Here is a 9,422-nt window from a genome sequence, read left to right as displayed (position 1 = left end):
CACACCTGTAATCTCAGTGACTCAGGAGGCTGAGGCAGGAGGATCTCAGGTTTGAGGGCTGAGCAACTGAGCAAGACCCTCAAAATAAAAACAAAAGGACTGAGGATGTAGCTCAGTTGTAAAGTGCCCCTGGGTTCAATCCCTGGTACTAAAATAGATAGATAGATAGATAGATAGATAGATAGATAGATAGATAGAACTGGGGATGCTCTGTGTAGAGCATTTGCCTAGCCAAATGCAAAATCCTGGATTCAATTCCTAGTGCTGAGGTGGGGGAAATAGACCAAGTCAGACAAGGGGAGAAATCTAATACTCCATGAGCTTTCTTTATGTTAGATCCTGAACCCATTCAGAAAGCAGAAGAACATTATAACAAAGAATATGAATTCTGTGCTAAGGCAGACTAGGGTCTGAGGTCAGCTCCATTACTGACTGACTGCATTTATAGACAATTCTCTTGAGTCTCAGTTTCTTCATCTTTAACATTTAAATAATAATAGTTCTTTTCTCCTAGTTATTATCTCCTGTTATGCATAAGGTACTTAGGAATGTTCCTTATCCATTATAATCAGTGTATAGAGATTATTATTATTTATTAAAGTAATGCTAAGGTGAAATAGCCAAGTAATTCCAAACCACTTTTTTAAAAAAAACTTCAGACCTAAGTAGGAAATTTTTACTTACATGGTTGTAGTTGGTTGGATCTAATACTACTACATTCACCCCCTTTTCACTTTGCTAATTGGTGAAATGTCTTTATTGATTATTTAAGTGGAGCAAAGAAAATGTCCTTTGAAAGCTCAGGCAAATTGAGTGTTTGTTTTGTAAGTTAGAGGAAACAAATTGGGAAACAAAACAAGATAACAAGTTACTATGCTAGTTGGGATTCTTAAGTTTTCACATTGTTTGACATGCTGTTGGAAGCATACTTGGCAGAAGCTATTACATTATAGCTGGTTCAAGGAAAGCACACATAGATGTAAATATCTGAGCTTGGGCACAGACTGGGAGATTTAAACAACAGAAATGTATTTCACAGTTCTGGAAGCTAGGAATCCAAGATCAAGGATTCAACAGGGTTGGTTTCTTCTGAGGGCTGTGAGAGAGAATCAATTCCCTGCCTATCCCCTAGTTTCTCATGATTTGCTAGGAATCTTACAACTGTGGCTTGTAGAAGCATCATTTTGACCTCTGTCTTCATCTTCACATAACATTCTCCTTGTGCCAGCATCTGTGTCCAATTTCCCCTGTTTTATAAGGACAACAGTTGTATTGAATTAGGGGCCCACCCTACTCTGGTATGACTTCATCTTAACTAATTTCATCTGTGATGACCCTATTTCCAAATAAGGTCACATTCTGAGACACTGGGAGTTAGCACTTCCATATATGAATTGGGGGGTGGGGCAGGGAGGTGGGCACAATAAAACCAATAATACTTAAGGACATCTTGGCTGGGCTCATGACCTTAAATGTTTACAGATTTAAGGATTTGTATGTTTCTTCCTGTGGCCACATTGAGCATCAATGTCCATGAACTCTTCTCCATTTTTCTCAAAATTCACTAGTTTACTTCCCAAAGCTTTTAAACTGCTCATCAGTCCTGTGATGACCATATACTAGTGGTAGTGTGCTCTTCTGTTTAATCCCCATTATTGCAATTAAAAAAATTGGTCTGGTCAACTTTTGTTTAGTGACATATGGACATAATTTTGAGTATGTAAGTTCATTTCTAAGAAGATCAACTGAGTTTGTTGTTGTTGTTGTTGTTTGCTTGTATTTGTTTTTGTTTTGAGACAGAGCCTAAGATGCCTAGGCTGGCCTCAAACTTGTGATCCTCCTGCCTCAGCCTGCTGAGTAGCTGGGATTACAAGTGTGTACTTAGGGGTCCATACTAAGTTGTGTTTTTTTTTTTTTTAATATTTTTTTGTTGTAAATGGACATAATACCTTTACTTTCATTTATTTTTATATGGTGCTGAGGCTCAAACCCAGTGCCTCATACACACTAGGCAAGCACTCCACCACTGAGCCACAACCCAGCCCTTTAAGTTTTTTTTTTTTTTTTAGATGGACACAATATATTTTATTCCTATGTGGTGCTGAGGATGGAACCCAGTGCCTTATGCATGCAAGGCGAGCACACTACCACTGAGCCACAACTCCAGCCCCCACACTGTTTTATAAGAAGTATTTTTACCTCATAAAGTGACAAACCATTGCTCCTGTTGTAGCCTAGTCTTGTAATACCAGATTTGGGGGACCCCGAAAGACCATCAGGAGCTGAATCCAATGCAAACACACAAGAGTCTTTATTGCAAGCTCGAGCCTGGACTTACAACCATTTCCGACACAGAGGTCCTGAGGAGTGAGCCCTGATCTTTTGTTCAGTGAGATTTTATAGGTTTTTAGGAATATTCTGTGTGTCACAACATCACACAGCAAATCATTCCATACTGCTGGAAAATCAAACAACAACTCTTAACATTGATTAGCACATTCATTGGCGGGAACAAGTTGGATAAGGGTGATTGGTGAGTTCAAAAGGCGTGGATACATTTGAACTGATTGGTTTAAGCCACAAGGGGTTGCAAGGGTGTACGTGCTAAACCACACGGTTTCCTAACATGTTATCAATTCCCGAGACTAGGGGGGGCGTTCACCTGGCCTTCCAGGTATCTTCCCTGTCTCACGCTGATTAGTTGATGTTAGGGAGTTGCTTGGGTCATCACGGTCTGGCCTTAGGCCTCAAAAATTCTTTGGTCTTTCCAGGAACTAGTTTGCTGAGTCAGGGACATCTGGCGCCTCAGACCTCTCCTGTTTTTTACAGACAAATAACTCAGCAGGGTAGCTTGTACCTAGGAATGCTCTGTGGGTTTTCCAAGAACAAGGGTCATCCCCCCTTTGGACAGGCCCTGCTCTGAGGTAGAGGCTGGTTTTCCCAAAATGGAGTCACATCAGTTTCTCAGTCTCTTTTGACTGCAAGGAAAAGAGATGCACCCATGATAGCTTAAGAAAAGGTGAGCACTCCAAAACAGACATGAAGACCGATGGAACAGAATAGAAGACAGAGACAAATGCACATAATACATTTATCTCATACTAGACAAAGGCACCGTAAACATACACTGGAGAAAAGATAACCTCCTCAACAAATAGTGCTGGGAAAACTGGAAATCCATAATATCCGAATGAAATTTAACCCCTATCTCTCACCCTACACAAAACTCAGCTCAAAGTGGATCAAGGACCCAGGCATTATACCAGACACCCTGAAGCTACTAGAAGAAAGTGTAGGCCCAGCTTTCCATTGTATTGGCTTAGCAACCAACTTTCTCAACAAGATTCTTGAAGTACAAGAAGTAAAATCAAGAATCAATAAATGGGATGGTATCAAACTAAAAAGTTTCTTCACAGCAAAGGAAACAATCAAGAACGTGAAGAGAGAGCCTATAGAACAGGAGAAAAATCTTTGCCATCTACACCTCAGATAGATCATTAATCTCCAGGATATATAAAGAACTCAAGGGGCCGGAGTCTTAGAACCCAGGGCCTGCAGGGGTTGCCGTGGCCACTGCAATGCAGAAATATGAGAAACTGGAGAAGATTGGGGAAGGGCACCTATGGAACTGTATTCAAGGCCCCAAACCGGGAGACCCATGAGATTGTGGCTCTGAAACGGATGAGGCTGGATGATGATGATGAGGGTGTGCCGAGTTCTGCCTACTGAGGGAGATCTGCCTCCTCAAGGAGCTGAAGCACAAGAACATCGTCAGGCTTCGTTCTGCATAGTGACAAGAAGCTGACTTTGGTTTTTGAGTTCTGTGATCAGGACCTGAAGAAGTATTTTGACAACTGCAATGGTGACCTCGATCCTGAGATTCTGAAGTCATTCCTTTTCCAGCTGCTGAAAGGCCTGGGATTCTGTCATAGCTGCAACGTGTTTCACAGGGACCTGAAGCCCCAGAACCTCCTCATAAACAGGAATGAGGAGCTGAAGTTGGCTGATTTTGGTTTGGCTCAAGCCTTTGGGATCCCAGTCTGCTGTTACTCTGCTGGAGGTGGTGACATTGTGGTACCGTCCACAGGATGACCTCTTTGGGGCCAAACTGTACTCCACGTCCATGGACATGTGGTCAGCTGGCTGCATCTTTGCAGAGCTGGCCAATGCTGGGCAACCTCTTTTCCTTGGCAATGATGAGGATGACCAACTGAAGAAGATCTTCCGGCTGCTGGGGACACCAACTGAGGAGCAGTGGCCCGCTATGACTAAGCTGCCAGACTACAAGCCCTACCCAATGTATCCCGCCACAACATCCCTGGTGAATGCCGTGCCCAAGCTCAATGCCACAGGGACCTGTTGCAGAATCTCCTGAAGTGTAACCCTGTCCAATGTGTCTCAGTAGAGGAGGCCCTGCAGCACTCCTACTTCTCTGACTTCTGTCCCCCCCTAGGCTCTGGGACCCCTGGATGCCAGGCCCTCTCCTGGCCTATTTAAGACCCCTCGTGGGAGGGGTGGAAAGGAGGGTGCTGAGCTCCAGCTGTGCTGGGCCTGGCCAGGGTCAAGGGGTCTTCACTCCCCCCATGGACTTTATTTAATTTCATAAATTGGCTCCTTTCCCACAGTCTACTGATGTAGTGGTGGGGTAGTTCTGAAGGGGGTGCTGGGGGATCCCTGCTCCACTTTTACCACCCTCTGCAGCCCCTCATCCAACTCAGGCATGCACAACTCTCTGCTACTCTAAGTGGCTTTGAGACTACAGGATCATGAGGCCTTGACCCTTGATCCCACTCCTCCCTGCTGGGCTCAAGGCAGTGTTGGCCCTGCACTTATACACACCCCATCCTCCCTCTGTCCAGGAAAGCCAGACATAGTCCCTAGGGATTAAGCAGCTAGCATCTGAGATCAAAGATGTCTTTCACCAGAATGAGGAGAAAAGGCATGGGTCTCTCCTTGTGGCCCTCCACATCCCCCATGGACCTTTCCCTCTTCAACACCCCATATCCAAGCCTGCAGGCTTGGATAGGAGAGACCCAAAGGTATGGTTCTATGAGGAACACTTCCTCTCCCACTTCCTTCTCTGCCAATTTTCCAATGGTTAGGGGTGCAGCAAAAGCAAGAAATGGGCCTGAGGCCGGGCCTGGTGTGTCCTTCCTGGCAGGAGGAGGAAGGGAGCCTGCTCTCAGCTTCATCATTTCCAGCTGAGGCCGCCTTCTCCTGTCGGGAGCTGAGGAAGCAAGAACTGCTCCCATGGAGACAGGCTGTGTGCCATGCTTGGTCCCAAATGTGAGAAAAATCATGGCCTTCAAAGGCAGGACACCAGCTTGTGTTCTTAGAAGTGGAAGAACCCTTCTGTCATCCCCATTCCTCCTCACCACTTCTTGCTGGGCTCTGGGTAAGAGTCTTCTTGCAGCTGTACCCAGTCAGTAGCTACTGACGGAGCCTCCTCTAGGCCATCACACCTGAACTCTAGGTTTGGGAGAGACCTGTCCTCTGATGTCTTCCGATAAACTCATTCACACTGAGGAAAAAGAAATTTAAAAAAGCCTCAAAAAACACCATCAAAAAAAAAAAAAAAAACTGAATCAATAAATGGGCAAAGGAAGTGAATAGGCATTTCGCAGGCATTTCACTAATATATGATATGAAAAAAAATGTTCAACATCTCTAGCAATTAGAGAAATGCAAATTAAAACTGCACTGAGGGGCTGGGGTTGTAGCTCAGTGGTAGAGTGCTTACCTAGCATGTGTGAGACACTGGGTTCAATCCTTAGCACCACATACAAATAAATAAATAAAACAAAGATATTGGGGGCTGGGGTTGTGGCTCAGTGGTAGAGTGCTCCCCCAGCATGCATAAGGCACTGGGTTCAATCCTTAGCACTATATAAAAATAAAATAAAGATGTTGTGTCCACTTAAAACTAAATAAATGTTAAAAAATCACAAAGATACTATGTCCATCTACAACTAAAATAATTAATTAATTAATTAATTAAAAAAAAAAAAGCAAACTACCACTGAGATTCCATCTTACTCGAGTCAGAATGCCAACAATTAAGAAAATAAGTAACAGGGCTGGAGTTGTAGCTCAGTAGTAGAGCATTTGCCTAGCATGTGTGAGACATTGGGTTGGATCTTCAGAACCACATAGAAACAAATAAATAAAATAAAGATGCCCATCTTTTTTTTTTTAGTTGTAGTTGGACACAATACCTTTATTTCACTTATTTATTTTTATGTGGTGCTGAAGATTGAACCCAGGGTCTCACACATGCGAGGCGAACAATCTACCACTGAGCCACAACCCCAGCCCTAATTTTTTTTTTAAAACAAAACAAGTAAGAATAAATATTGGCAAGGATGTGGGGGAAAAATGTATACTCATACATTGCTGGTGGGACTACAAATTGGTGCAACCACTCTGGAAAGCAGTATGGAGATTCCTCTGAAAACTTGGAAAGGAACCACCATTTAACCCAATTATCCTACTCCTGAGTATATATCCAAAGAACTTAAAATCATCATACTACAGTGACACAGCCACATCAATGTTTATAACAGGTCAATTCATAATATCTAAGCTGTGGAACCAATCCTTCAACAGATGAATGGATACAGGAAACGTGGTATATATACACATGGAAAATTACTCAGCCCTGAAAAAGAATGACTTTATGATTTTTTGCTAATAAATGGATGGATTTGGAGACTATCATGCTAAGTGAGTTAAGCTAATCCCAAAACACCAAAGGCTGAATGTTCTTTCTGATATCTGGATGCTAACATACAATGAAGGGGTGGGGTAGAAGTTCAGTGGATTAGATAAAGAGGAATAGAGGGAAGGGAGGGGTGATGGTAATAGGAAAAACAGTAGAATAAATTGGACATAATTTTCCTATGTTCACATATGAATATAGGACCAGTGAACCTCCATCCACATCATGTACAACTACAAGAATGGGATCCTAATTAGAATAAGTTATACTCCATGTAAGTATAATATGTCAAAATATACTCTACTCATGTATATCTAAAAGGAACACGAAAGAAAAGAAAAGGTGAGCACTACTGGGGGGTTAAAGAATATTTAGACCCTAAGGACAGGAAGTTAGCATAGGTACACTTCTTGGAAGTGACAGATCAACAAAAACAGGTACATTTCCATGATTTTCATAAGAACCAAAGCTAAACGGTCTTATTTGTATTTCACTCTGCACCTTTCTTCAGTATATCACTTTCTTCAGTTTTCCATCAACTATACTCACCAAAATGGTGAATATAGTTCTGGTGTCTAATTAACTCTCTACAATTGACTTGTTAGTTCTCAGAAGAGGAATCTGGTTTGTCCAGCTTAGACTAAGCATTCACTCTTGGTCCAATCAATAGTGGTCAGGGGACAGGGCCATACAGTACAAACATGGCTATCCAGGTCTGATTTTTGGCATCGACTGTGGATGAGAACAGTTCCTGGAGAAGTGGACCATGGCTGACAAAGCAAAGCATCTATCCGAGTTCTAAAGACTATATTGATCTAGTTTACTACAGTCCATATTTTGTTCCAAAATATTAGCTGCCGGACAGGTTTGTTAATAATTTGAATAAGAGACATTATTTCTTAAGTTCTCACCCTACTATCTAATTTAATCTTCCCCCAAACCCTGTCAGGAAAACATTTTTATTCCTGCCTTATAGATGAGGAACTTCAGGCTCAAAAAGGTTGAGAATTAAAGTCAGCAGTGAGTTTGGTATTGGAACCTGGGTCTGTTTCCACCAAATCCTGTGTTTTTAATTCCTAAAAGTGGGAGACTTATGCCACTGTGGTAAAGAAGAGTTTTCAGATGGGCATGGTGACACATTCCTGTAATCAGGCCTCCTCATAGGCAGTTTCTGGAGCTTCACAGACTCTAGTCTTCTGGTTCTCTAGAGGAATTGGGGATTGCATGGGTTAAGAAGCTCCTCTCCCCAACTCCCAACCAGCCTATGCACCTTCCCCCAGCAAACTAAATCCTCTGGAGCCCCTTTGTAGGGAATAGGAGTTGATACCCCCCAGGTTCAAAAAGAAAAGCACAACAAGAATTTCTGGTTCAGGGAGAGAAGTACCTCTTTTACACTTGGCTTCTTTTCCATTAAGAGTGAAAGTTACAATACAATCAGCAGGAAATTGCCCTGGGGACCATTGAGCAGACCTCTTTGCTCAAATCAGGCCTTGAATGCATGTGTCAAAAGCACCTCACACTCTCGTTAATTGCCAGCCCAGTCTCTGGGGACAGTCCAATTGATTCAGTCAGATCTAACATTCATTGCATACATCTTCTGTGTATTTAACTGCCAGGCCAGCCATCCGATTATGACTTCACATTCATAGGTCCAATGGGCAAGATGAATCTGCACAGTGATAAGGAGAATACTAAAGAATGAAAGACAAAGCTGCTGTCCTACACATTCCAGAATTACCTATCTGAGAAGACTGAGGCACTAAAAATCCTCAGGACTTAAAGGAGTAGAGGAAGAAATGATGATTGAACAGCTGCCACATGTAGGTGTTAAATGTACATTAGCTCATGAAATCTTCTTCATCGCAACTCTACCAGGTAGATGCTATTAATACTTACATTTACAGGGGTAAACAATATTTTAGCTTTAGAAAGTAGAATTTTAAAACATAATAATAATTATGAATAGGTTGTACATGTGGGTCTTTTTTTTTTTTTTTGGTACTGGGAATTGAACTTAGGGGTGCTTAACCACTGAGCCACATCCTCAGCCCTTTTATTTTGCATTTTATTTCGAGACAAGGTCTTGCTAAGTTTCTTAGAATCTCCCTAAGTTGCTGAGGCTGGCCTGGAACTTGCAGTCCTCCTGTCTCAGCTCCCAAGTCACTGGGATCACAGGCATGCACCATGATGCCCAGTTGGGTCATTATCTTAGAACAAATTTCTCTCAGAGAAGCTACCTGGGAAGAGCTCTCTGGGTAAGGTTGTTAAGTGGTTATCATTCTCTTATTTATTTGCTTACTGTCATCTTCTATGAGAATTTGGACTTTGTGGTCAGACAGATCTGGACTCAAATCGTGGCTCTATTAGTAATTAGGAAAATGAACTCGCTTTAAGTATTTCAAACAGAGAATCTAATTCAGAGAATTTAACACTGTGGCTACTTAGACGATGGTAAATGTGAGGCAACCCATACATTAGCAAGAGCAGGAAACCAAGTCTGGAGGCCAAACAGTGCTGAGAACTTTTTATCTTCTCCTGCCTGATGGTCCTCAATTTTGTGAAAATGGCTCCAATTGTCATAATATCTGTCATAACAGGGGTGTCACCTGTTATGAAGGAGAGCAGTGGATCTGAGGGTAAACTGGCAAATGATGAGCTTAACTCTTGCTAGTATTGAGTTTCTCCTTTTTCATCTTTCTTTCTT

General features: G+C 42.3%; 1 non-coding gene and 1 pseudogene across 1 annotated transcript; both read left to right on the top strand.

Annotated features, from left to right (window-relative positions):
* The first annotated feature begins 720 nt into the window (after positions 1-720).
* On the top strand, positions 721-844 carry LOC124103803 (small nucleolar RNA SNORA27). Its single transcript, XR_006855284.1, has one exon. It is a non-coding gene; the product is annotated as a small nucleolar RNA SNORA27 (small nucleolar RNA).
* A 2,734-nt stretch (positions 845-3,578) lies between these two features.
* Positions 3,579-4,497, top strand: LOC124103719 (cyclin-dependent kinase 5-like; annotated as a pseudogene).
* The last annotated feature ends 4,925 nt before the right edge of the window (positions 4,498-9,422 follow it).

Source organism: Marmota monax, unplaced genomic scaffold (genome assembly GCF_021218885.2).
Source record: "Marmota monax isolate L192 unplaced genomic scaffold, Marmota_monax_Labrador192_F-V1.1 WCK01_AAM20220418_F8-fsc00006, whole genome shotgun sequence".
NCBI lineage: Eukaryota > Metazoa > Chordata > Mammalia > Rodentia > Sciuridae > Marmota > Marmota monax.
This window is presented reverse-complemented; position numbering and strand designations above follow the sequence as displayed.